The sequence below is a fragment of the Ornithorhynchus anatinus genome, chromosome 5 (genome assembly GCF_004115215.2).
Source record: "Ornithorhynchus anatinus isolate Pmale09 chromosome 5, mOrnAna1.pri.v4, whole genome shotgun sequence".
Taxonomy (NCBI): Eukaryota; Metazoa; Chordata; class Mammalia; order Monotremata; family Ornithorhynchidae; genus Ornithorhynchus; species Ornithorhynchus anatinus.
The window spans coordinates 54,435,827-54,448,484 of record NC_041732.1 but is presented as its reverse complement, the minus strand read 5'-3'; the positions used below and the strand labels follow the sequence as shown (position 1 = coordinate 54,448,484).

General features: G+C 45.3%; 1 protein-coding gene and 1 non-coding gene across 5 annotated transcripts in view; both read right to left on the bottom strand.

The window, feature by feature from the left end:
• APBA2 (amyloid beta precursor protein binding family A member 2) overlaps positions 1-12,658 on the bottom strand; it is a 284,562-nt gene that overhangs the window by 171,989 nt on the left and 99,915 nt on the right. The window lies entirely within an intron of this gene.
• On the bottom strand, positions 5,836-5,973 carry LOC114812343. Its single transcript, XR_003759999.1, has one exon. It is a non-coding gene; the product is annotated as a small nucleolar RNA SNORA7 (small nucleolar RNA).

Here is a 12,658-nt window from a genome sequence, read left to right as displayed (position 1 = left end):
GATTTGCCCAAGGTCACACAACAGACAGGTGGCAGAGCCGGGATTAGAACCCAGGCCCCTCTGATTCTCAGGTCTGTGCTCTAGCCAGTAGGCAACACTGCTTCTCATGCCATCGTTTGGCACTGGGAAGCATCGTGGCCCAGTGGAAAGAGCATGGGCCTGGGAGTCAAAGGACCTGGGTTCTAATCCCTTGTCTGCTGCGTGACCTCAGGTAAGTCACTTCACTTCTCTGTGCCTTATCTGCAAAATGGGGATTCAGTGTTTGTTCTCCCTCCTACTTAGATTGTGAGGCCCGTGTGTGACCCGATTAGCTTGTATCTACACCTCAGAGTTTAGTACAGTGCTGGGCAATAATAATGTTGGTATTTGTTAAGCGCTTACTATGCGCAGAGCACTGTTCTAAGTGCTGGGGTAGATACAGGGTAATCAGGTTGTCCCACGTGAGGCTCACCTCATCTGTAAAATGGGGATTAAGACTGTAACTGAGGCTCAGAGAAGTGAAGTGACTTGCCCAAAATCACACAGCTGACAAGCGGCTGAGCTGGGATTTGAACCCATGACCTCTGATTCCCCAGCCCGGGCTCTTTCCACTGAGCCACGCTGCTTCTGTATATGTTAAGCGCTTAACAACTATCACAATAATTATCATTATTGTTAGTATTATCAGTGGGAACTGATCCAAAAGGCTTCCACATCCACAGATTAAGTGACTTCATCTCTTCACCCACTGCAATGTTTAATATTTAGTTTGAATCCCCTTAATTCAGATTAATTCTATGTACATGGAAATTGATTGCTTTTATTCAATATTGGCATCTAAAGATAAATCAATTTGAATCCAATCTGTGGCCTGGGGGGAAATAAAATACTTTGATCGATTTCTCATAATTACCCAGAAGATATCACACAGAGTAACGATAAGAATGATTACGGTGCTTGTTATGTGCCAGGCACTGTTCTAAGCGCTGGGGTGATTACAAGTTCATCGGGTTGGATACAGTCCCTGTCCCACAGGGGGCTCACATTTTTGTTCCCCATTTTACAGATGATAATAATAATAATAATGTTGGTATTTAAGCGCTTACTATGTGCAGAGCACTGTTCTAAGCGCTGGGGGAGATACAGGGTAATCGGGTCGTCCCACGTGAGGCTCACAGTTAATCCCCATTTTCCAGATGAGGTAACTGAGGCACAGAGAAGTGAAGTGACTTGCCCACAGTCACACAGCTGACGAGTGGCGGAGCGGGGAGTCGAACCCATGACCTCTGACTCCGAAGCCCAGGCTCTTTCCACTGAGCCAAGCCGCTTCCCCAGATGAGGTACTGAGGCCCAGAGAAGTGAAGTGACTTACCCTAGGTCACACAGCAGACACATGGCGGAGCTGGGATAAGAGGCCAGGTCCCTCCTGACTCCCGGGCTCAGACGCCATCCACTAAGCCATGCTGGTGCAGGTTTACAAGGCAATATAAATAATACTTTAAGCAAGAAAACTCTTCAATGTCAAGGTAAGACTTGCCCAAATGACAAGACAGAGTTTTCTCCAAGGAACTACGGTTGGGGGTGAGGGAGGTGGGGAGACCTTTTGTATTCGACTGTCCTTTCCGGTAGGGTCCAGGTTAATTCACTGCTATAAAAAATCCTATTACCTTGATTTCTACCAAAGTCTTACTTCCCTCCTTTTTGCACCCCTCCATGGCTGTCTAAGCGAGAGACCGTGTGTCTTAGTGGCAAGAGCCCGGGCTTGGGAGTCGGAGGTCATCGGTTCTATTCCCGGCTCTGCCACTTGTCAGCTGTGTGACTGGGGGCAAGTCACTTCGCCTCTCGGTACCTCAGTTACCCCATCTGTAAAATGGGGATTAACTGTGAGCCTCACGGGGGACAACCCGATGACCCTGTATCTACCCACAGCGCTTAGAACAGTGCTCTGCACATAGTAAGCGCTTAACAAATAGCAACATCAGTATTATTATTAGGCCAAGATGCATTTCTGAAGCTATAAGACAGTGTTTTCTGGCTTGATCCTGAGTGGCTAAGGCGAATGAAAATGGAGGAATAGAAATAGCGAGGCTGTTGGACAGTGTCAAAAAATCCAAAAGAGGGATCACGAGCCAATCAAAGGACAATAGGATAATACCATACCGTAGAAGCCTCATTTTTTTGAAATTAGAGAACACTCCTGGTCTTTTCTGAGCCTGAGAGAGAAAATCTGGAATCCAGGCCCACAAAGAATTCTGGTTCTCCTGGGAACCAAAGAGGGTAAATTATTCCCCAGTGTGTATTTTCACTACATGTCTTGGCTAGGACTCTAAGGGAATTAGGAAGCATTCTTCCGACATCGCAAAAAGCAGCTTGGCTTAGAGGATAGAGCACAGGCCTGTGAGTCAGAACGACGTGGGTTCTAACCCTGGCTCTGCCACATGTCTGCTGTAGGACCTTGGGCAAGTCACGTAACTTCTCTGGACCTCAGTTCCCTCATCTTTAAAATGGGGATTAAGAGTGCAAACCCCATGTGGGACAGGGATTGTGTCCAACCTGATTAACCTGTATCTAGCCCAGCGCTTAGAATAGTCCTTGGCACACGGTAAGCGCTTAACTGGTACCATAATTGTTATTATAAAATGGGATAGGATACCTGGAGAAATTGTTGAGCATTTGTGGGTGGGGATGGGTGAAACTGCAGTGCAGGTTTTCCAGGGTTTGGCATATACATAATCCCTGCTTTAGAGATTATCAGTCAGTTAATCAATGGTATTGATTGAGCGCTTACTGTTTGCAGAGCAATGTTCTAAGTGATTGGGAGAGTAGAAGAGAATCAGCAGATGGGTTCTCTGCCCCTAATGACCTTACAGTCTAGAGGGGGAGGCAGATATTAATATAAATAATTTATAATATAAAATTTAAAGACATGTAGATGAGTGCTGTGGGGTAGGGGGCTTGGTAAAGATTCAATGCCCAAAGTGTACGATCCAAGTGCGTAGAGGGCACAGAAGGGCGGGAGAGCTGGGGAAATGAGGGTTTAATCAGGGAAGACCTCTTGGAGGAGCTGTGACCTTAATAACGCTTTGAAGACGGGGAAAAGTGGTGGTTTGGGGTATACGGAGAAGGAGGGAGTTCCAGGGGAGGCCGCGGGAAAGGGGTCGGCGATGAGATAGGTGTCTGCGGGGCACGGTGAGTAAACTGGCGCTAACCAGCGCTGAGTACAGTTACTGGCACAAAGTAAGCACTTCCCAAATGCCATTTTTGAAAAAGGAGGCGGAAACAGGTTTTTAGTCCCCATTTTACCAATGAAGAAACTGAGGTTCAGAAAAATTAAGTGATTTGCCCAGGGTCACACAACAGGCAAGTGATAGAGCTGGGATTAAGTCCTCTGATTTCCAGGCCCGGGCTCTTTCCACTAGGCCATCACATTACACTCAAGAAAACTGGATCTATCTGGTTCTTCCTGGGTGGCAGCTATTGAGAAGCAGCATGGTCTAGTGGACAGAGCATGGGCCTGGGAGTCAGAGGACCTGGGTTCTAATCCCAGCTCTGCTACTTGCCTGCAATGGGACCTTAGCTGTCACTCTAAAGCAGCAGCATGGTCCAGTGGATAGAGCATGGGCCTGGGAGTCAGTGGACCTGGGTTCTAATCCCAGCTCTGCTACTTGCCTGCAATGGGACCTTGGGTAAGTCACTTGATTTCTTGGTGCCTCAGTTAGTTCATCTGTAAAATGGGGATGAAGATAGGGAGCCCCATGTGGGACAGGGACTGTGTCCAACCCGATTTGCTTGTATCCACCCCAACTCTTAGTAGGAATAATAATAATAATGATGATGGCATTTGTTAAATGCTCACTATGTGTCAAGCATTGCTCTAAGCGCTGATATAAGATAATCAGGTTGGACGTAAGATCTGTCCCTCATGGGGCTCACAGTTTCACTCCTCATTTCACAGAGGAGGTAACTGGCTTAGAGAAGTTAAGTGACTTGTCCCAAGTCACACCATACAGTGCCCGGCACATAGTAAGCACCTAACAAATACCACAGTTAGTTTACTGTTATTATTGCTTTTCCAGGGGGTCCTTCGCAAACATCTCATCTTTCTCCCTTAACTCGATTCTTCAAGGTCAGGATTTTTCGCCATCTCCATCCATGGATCGTTACCATGGCCTGCACAGAAGGATCACATCCTCTACAGACCGGTCATGCCTGAATTAAACATTCACTGAGTTGCTAGGCTTCTGGCTGAGAAGCCACTGAGTGATTGTGACCATGTGTGCAAGTGGAGGAGGCTTTGGCAAATTTGGGCACAGAAGGCAAACCTCCCCCAAAAAACTCAACAACCCAGAATTGAGTCTGATGATAAGGCTAAAGGTAATTAAATCATAGCATCCGTGAAGTACTTATTTCTTGCATTTTGAAGGCTTGTCGCTCCTCACCTCCCAGAATGAAATGTGTTTTCAGAAGGCTTAGCTGTGAATTCGCATGCCGATTTTGGCATAGAGGTAACAGAACAGCTGCCAGATGGACAACTCAGAGGCAACGGGAACAGATGCGACAAATTTTTCTCCCTGAGCCAATTCAGCAACCTGGACAGAGAGACAAAGCCATCTCCCAGGGAAAAACAGCATCACATTCTCCCTAACTATGGCTCTTTTCCTCAGCTAAGAAGGGAGGATTAGGACCTTCCTCTGATTAAGCCCTCTTTTCCTTAGCTCGCTCTCCCTACTGCGTTGTCTATGCACTTGGATCTGTGACCTTCAGACATTTGATATTTGCCTCACCCCCAACCCCACAGCACTTATATACACATCTTTAGAGAGGCAGCGTGGCGCAGTGGAAAGAGCACGGGCTTTGGAGTCAGGGCTCATGAGTTCGAATCCCAGCTCTGCCACTCGTCAGCTGTGTGACTGTGGGCGAGTCACTTAACTTCTCTGTGCCTCGGTTCCCTCATCTGTAAAATGGGGATGAAGACCGTGAGCCCCACGTGGGACAACCTGATTCCCCTGTGTCTCCCCCAGCGCTTAGAACAGTGCTCTGCACATAGTAAGCGCTTAACAAATACCAGCATTATTATCTTTAATTATATATTATAAATTATTTATCTGTATTCATGTCTGTCTACCCCTCTCGACAATAAGCCTGTTATATGTGCTTTTTTTTAATGGTACCTGTTAAGCGCTTACTAAGTGCCAGGCCTGTCCTAAGCCCTGGAGTACATACAAGGTCATCGGGTTAGACACAGTCCTTGTCCCAAGTGGGCTCCCAGTCTTAATCCCCATCTTCCAGAGGGGGTAACTGAGGCCCAGAAAAAGGAAGCGACTTGCCCAAGGTCACACAGAAGAGAAGTGGCAGAGCAGAGATTAGAACTCGGGTCTTTCTAACTCCCAGGCCCGTGCTTCTCATGGGCAGCTTGTTACGGGCAGGGAACGTGTTTCTGTTCTTTCGTACTCTACCAAGCTCTAAGTACTGCGCTCTGCACATAGTAAGTGCTCAATAAATACCCGTGATTGATGACTGGTTGATTAGTAGGGCCACAACTCTGTAATAAGGACACTCATGGATGTAGATTTACACCAGACTGTACGCCTCACCCTTTCCACTGGGGCTTCCATGGACTCTTGTTTTGTCTTATGCCACTGAGTCGAGTCGTCTCCGACCCATAGTGACACCACGGACACATCTCTCCCAGAACACCTCGCGATCCATCTGCAAGCGTTCCGGTAGTGGATCCATGGAGTCTTCTTGGGAAAAATCCAGAAGCGGTTTACCATTGCCGCCTTCCGCACAGTAAAACTCGAGTCTCCGCCCTCGATTCTCTCCCATGCCGCTGCTGCCCAGGATGGGTGAGTTTTGACTTGTAGCAGATGGCCTTCCATTCACTAGCCACTGGCCTAGCTAGGAATGGAATGGACAGGCCTCTGCTTGACTCTCCCTCCCATAGCCGAGACTGGTAGAGGACTGGAAACTCTCCAGGTGCGACCCCGAGAGAGGTCCATTGACTCAAGCAGGGTCATACCAGGGCACAAACACGGCAGTGACCCAGCGGCTTTCTCAGTCAGTCGGTCGTATCTATCGAGCGCTGACTGTGTGCAGGGCACTGCGCTATTCATTCATTCAATAGCATTTACTGAGCGCTTACTATGTGCAGAGCACTGTACTAAGTGTTTGGAATGTACAATTCGGCAACAGAGAGAGACGATCCCTGCCCGGTGACGGGCTCGCAGTCTAAACTAAAGCCATGGAAGAGAACAATACGAGAATAAACAGACGCATTCGCCGCCCACAAGGAGCTTACGGTCTAGAGGGAGCGAGTCCTCCAAGAAGCCAATTGCTCCGTGCTCTCCGTCTTGTTTTGAGTTACCGAAGAAGAGAGAAGCAGGTAGGCTTAGTGGAAAGAGCACAGGCTTGGGAGTCAGAGGACGTGGGTTCTAATCTCAGCTCCACCACTTGTCTGCTGTGTGACCTTGGACAAGCCATTTAACTTCTCTGGGCCTCCGTAACCTCATCTGTAAAATGGGGATTAAGACTGTGAGCCCCACGTGGGACAACCTGATTATCTTGTATCTACCCCAGTGCTTAGAATAGTGCTTGGCGCATACTAAGCGCTTAAATACCGTCGTCATTATTATTACTGTCACGTTGGGATGGAAGTGGCTTCTAATCCATAAACTCGATATAGGCCGGGAACGAGTCTACCAACTCTGTCGTATTGTATTCTTCCAGTTGCATAGTACAGTGCTGTACAGACAGTAAGTGCTCAATAAATGCGATTGATTGATTGACCAGGCATCCCTGGGAAGCCTAAAGCCAGAGCAGATAGCAACTCTTAATTATAAGATGTGCTTTGTGAAAACCCAAGGAATTTTCTGGAGATTATCCAGTTACCTCCCCAGAAATGGAATCTATGCACTAAGTCTCACATTAGTGCATTCAAAACAGGAAATCTGGGAACAGACTGTCTCCGCTCCACATCCTGGGAGGTTTACATAAAGTAAGAGAGAAGTGATGGACCTTGATTTCTACAAACTGCTGCCACCTTCATCCTTCTGCTTGGAAATTTGGCTTGAGGATGATTCATGCTCTTTGCGTGGATGCATTCACACACACGGCTTTTAAGTGAAGCGGGGAAGTCAACTATTTTAATGCGGCAAATGTATCGGCGGGTTATCAAAATCGCCCCCGTCGGGATTTTTTGAACGATTCAGTCATTCGATCGTATTTGTCGAGCGCTTACCGTGTGCAGAGTACTGTACTAAGCGCTTGGGAGAGTATGATATAGCACTAAACTGACGCATCCCCTGCCCATGATGAGCTTACATCAACAGCCAACCTACATTCCCCTTGGTGAAAGATCCTATGAAAAGCAAGGCTGAGGGAGAATTTCACGCAGACGTATTAAGGGAGCCAAAGAAAGATCCAGTCTTAGAGAAGCAGAGCGACCTTCCTGCTTCCTTTCTCCTAACTCTGGCACTCTGCTGGCCACATCTCACACCACCCACATCACGACTCTGGCTTCCCCCACACCTCTCCCCCTCCTCCGACTCACTACCCGCTTCGACACACACCCTCGGAGTATTGATATTGAAAAGGAAGGACGATATAGTCCGATTTGAGAGAAATATCGTTCATGAATATTCTCACGGTGATCTGACACATATATGCACATATGATGGTCAAAGGCATCTCAATCGGGGGCATTTATGGAGTGCCTACTTTGTGCAGAGCACTGTACGAAGCATTTGGGAGAGTACGCTACAACGGAGTTGGTCGACACATTCCCTACCTGCAAGGAGCTTACAGTCTTCCGGTTGAACTAGCTAATTCTGGATTATGTGTTTGGATGGGAGGGAAGGGTAGTATGAATAAATATGGTCCACAAGGATTAGATTGTCAGGGTACAAATAGAATAAAAGAGCTATCTCTGGTATCATGTGTTTGTGAGGAGGCTGAAACCTGGGGTATGCCAACAGAAATAATCAGTAAATGCGATGCTTAAAAACAAGAATGCAACGATACCACGTTCATGCCTTAACAGCAATATTGCAATTGCACAGCCCATTGATCCTCATTTAGAAAGCACATTAAATATACGTGCCTGCGGTGTGATTTTGGGTCACTCACTTCTTTGTGCCTCAATTTCCTCATCTGTAAAATGGACATTCAATACCTCTTCTCCCTCCTACTTAAATGCCCTGTGTGGAACAGTGGCTGTGTCCGACCTGATGTACCTATCCCAGTGCTTAGAACAGTAATAATAATAATGTTGGTATTTGTTAAGCGCTTACTATGTGCAGAGCACTGTTCTAAGCGCTGGGGTAGATACAGGGTAGTCAGGTTGTCCCACGTGAGGCTCACAGTCTTAATCCCCATTTTACAGATGAGGTACTGAGGCACAGAGAAGTGAAGTGACTTGCCCACAGTCCCACAGCTGACAAGTGGCAGAGCTGGGATCTGAACCCATGGCCTCTGACTCCCAAGCCTGTGCTCCTTCCACTGAGCCACGCAGTACTTGACAACAATAATAATAATAACGTGGCTCAGTGGAAAGAGCATGGACTTTGGAGTCAGGGCTCATGAGTTCGAATCCCAGCTCTGCCACTTGTCGGCTGTGTGACTGTGGGCAAGTCACTTAACTTCTCTGTGCCTCAGTTCCCTCATCTGTAAAATGGGGATCAAGACTGTGAGCCCCACGTGGGACAACCTGATTCCCCTATGTCTACCCCAGCGCTTAGAACAGTGCTCGGCACATAGTAAGCGCTTAACAAATACCAACATTATTATAATGGTACTTGTTGAGCACTTACTATGTGTCAAGCACTGGGGCTAGATACAAGTTAATCAGGTTGGACACAAGTCCTGTCCCACACTGGGCTCACAATCTTAATCCTCATTTTGCAGATGAGATAACTGAGGCCCAGAGAAGTGAAGTGACCTGTCCAAGGTCATTTAACTTGACACATGGTAGGAGCTTAATAAATACCATAATTATTATTATTTTATATGCAGACCTCTCTACTCATGAAAGGGTTCCAGACCTTGAGTTTGGGGCATGAAATTATCCTCTTTGGAAATGGAAAGGTATGGGAATAGCACCCAAAAAACAATGACTCAAAGACATCCCATTATAAGAGAAAACTTGACAACTATGAATTTATAGTCCCAACACTCCCCTGAGTTATGAATGCTGTTCAGACTTTTAATTTGATTGGTTACTCTCACTTAAATTTCCATTTAAGAAATTGCTTCACTTGCATTATCTACTGGTTGTAAAGTGTCATTTTTGGATACATAAACATTGCCCTGCAGCGATTTTTTCCCCCACTTCAACCATTAGCAATTTCCGAGGACACCTAGCAATGGACTAATGCAGTCCAAAGTAAACCCACTATTAGGTATAAGAGGTAATTATTCTAGGTCGTTTTTTAATCCCTTAAGATATTTTTATAAGGCCAAATCGCCTAAGATTTCCAAAACCATTTCCATGACAACACTAAGGAAGGTGCTAAACTCCACGCTAAAGGTCGCATCTTCTTTTAGTTGTTACAGCCACGGGCAATTACTGATTCTGACAACTGTACTCAAATTCTGCTACAGGTGGCCAGGGAAATAAAGCTGTATCTTGCTCTCCACTGTCTTTCCCGATAAAGATTTTTTTTTTTTTCCCAGACCCACACAGAGTAAAATAAATCTCTCACATTATTGTTCAATTTTTAAAAGCAAGAAAGAAAATTGAATCAGTAAAAACAGTGAGTTGTGCTTAGCCTTCAGTAATTCTTGAAAAGCAGCACGGTTTATTGAAAAAAACGTAGTCCAGGTTCTGCCGCTTGCTTTCTCCGTGACCTTGCCTGATGTATGGAGCACGAGCCTGGGAGTCAGAAGACCTGGGTTCTAATCATGGCTCTGCCACTTGCCTGTTGTGTAATCTTACACAAGTCACTTAACTTCTCTGGGCCTCAGTTTCTTCAACTGATTGAGGATTCAATACCTGCTCTTCCTCATACTTTGGACTGTGAGTGCCACAGAGAATAGGGACCACATTCGGCCTGATTAACCAATGCTTAGGAAAGTGCCTGACACACAGTAAGTGTTGAACGAATACCATTAAAAACAAAAATCTTCTCGGTGACTCAGTTGCCTCATCTGTAAAATGGGGATTACTCTCCCTCTCCCTTTAGGCTTTGATCCCTATGTGGGACAGTGTCCGTGCTGATCAAACTGTACAGTGTGAAACCCAGCACATGCTTGGCACATAAATAAGCCTTTAATTCATGCTACAGTAGATTTTGATTTTTAGGGTCAATAACCCAGCTACTTAAAATTCTGGAAAAACAGCAGAGCCACTGCCAAATCCTGAAAGATATATAGCATTCTGCAGGGACAGAGATAATCAATGATATCGAGCACCTACGGTCTGCAGAGCATTCATTCATTCATTCAATCCTATTTACTGATTGCTTACTTTGTGCAGAGCACTGTACTAAGTGCTTGAGAGAGTACAATATAAGAGAGAGTACAATATAATATAAGCAAACATTCCCTGCCCACCATGAGCTTTCAGTCTAAGCACTGTACTGTGTGTTTGGGAGAGTACAAGAGTAAAACTCAGTCTCTGCCCTCAAGGATATTACAGTGGAGGCGAAAGATGCTAAAATAAATTACAGATAGGAGAAAGTAACAGTATGAAAATATGTTGACAAATTTTATGAGGTATTATGAATATTTAAAGCTTAGATGCCACAAAAGTACTTGGGTGATTCGAAAGCACTTAGTACAGGGTGCTTAGTACAGAGCTCTGCACGTAGTGAGCACTCAGTAAATACAATTGAATGAATGAATCGAAGTAGAGAAGGAGTGGGTGAGAATACCTGAAAAAAAAAGCCAGAAAGGCAAGGGAATCCATTAATCAATTATATTTCTTGAGCACTGGGTACTAAGCAATTGTGAGGGTACACTACAACAGAGTTAGTAGAATCCATTCCTGCCCTCAAGGAGCTTACAAGCTTGTGGGGGAAACCGACATTTAGATAAATTATAGGTGGGGAAATGGCAGAGTATAAGACTATGTACATAAGGGCTGTGGGTTTGGGGTGGGGTGAGTATCAGAGTATTTAAGTGCCTAGGTGATGCAGAGGGGAAGAAGAATGAGGTAGGAAAAGGAGGCCTCTTGAGGAGATGTGATTTTAGTAGGTCTTTGAAGATGAAGAGGTAGATGGTCTGTAGAATACGAAGAGGGAGGCAGCTCCAGGCCAGAAGGAGGATGTGGGTGGGGGATCAGCTACAGAACAGGTGAGAAAGAGGTACAGGGAGTAGGCTGGTATTAGAGGAGCATAAATCTACAGGCCTGGAGTATAGTAGGAGATTAATAAGGTCGAGCAGGAGGGGGAGAAGCAGGAGAGAACTGTGTTAGAAAAAAACAATTGGAAGTGATCTATCCAAAGTCAGTTTTTGGGTTTTGTTTTTTTTTTGGTATTTATTAAGCACTTATTATGTGACAGGTACTATACTAAGCACTAGGGTAGATACAAGTTGGTCAGGTTTGATACAGTCCATGTCCCCCATGGGGCTCACAGTCAATCCCCATTTTACAGAAAAGGTAACTGAGGTCCAGAGAAGTGAAGTGACTTGCCCAAGGTCACACAGCAGATAAGTGGTGGAGCCGGGAGAAGAACCCAAGACCTTCTGACTCCCAAGCCCATGTTCTATCCACTGGGCCATGTCCGGTAGGATCCGCTGCTTCGCAGCCGCAAGGCCAGAGCAGAGATCATTAGGAGGCTAAGATACGGTTCTCGACAAACCCTCTCCATTTCGCTTCATAAAATCTCCATCAGTATTCTATAACCCCAAACCTGATCATCTGCTGTGAAGGCTTCTTGGCTTCATACGACTGGGCAAAAATCAAAGCTGTTTTCTTTCTAAAGCACTAGTCTTTCAGGATTGAGTTTTTCTTAGAATGGAAAATTTTATGTCTGTATCAATTTTAATTTGAGATTAAAAAAATTAAAATGAGGGAGAAGAATAAATCAGTGCAGAATGTGATATTTACCTTCGTGGTTTGCAAAACAGCAGTGATAAGCTTGTCATTAGCAGGCTTCCAGCAAATTAAAAAGAAACTGACAGAAGGGAAAACTTGTTAAATGAAAGCCTCTCACAGAACCAGTCAAAAGCTGTTCTTTTCTTCACAACTCTATTTATTAGGATGATTGGTAAATAAAGCATCACCCTACTGGGAATTCAATCTTCATACATCAATCTTGGAGAGGAAAAACAAAAGTCGATGCTCACGGGTTATTACTTTGGGATTTCTAATCACCAGTGGTGCTAAGCACACACTGAATCACTTCTGCCTCTTGCCGTGTGAAGTTTTCATGTCAAAACCACAGATCTTTAATGCTGACGCATCAATTCCAACATCATCCCCTGGAGATTAGAGTCCTCGATGTCTCAGAAAGCGGGGAGGAATCAATAACATCTAAAAATGAACAGGAGTTATATTTCTTAACTACAGCTGCCAAACCAACCCTAAAACCTGGCTGCCAAAATGCTTTCATTCTTACTTAGAGCCTTTCATTTACTGTAGGAATCAATCATTCATATTTATTGAACGCTTATTGTGCGCAGGGCATCGTACTAAGCATTTGGGAGAGTAAAAATCATAATAATTGTGGTATTTGTTAAG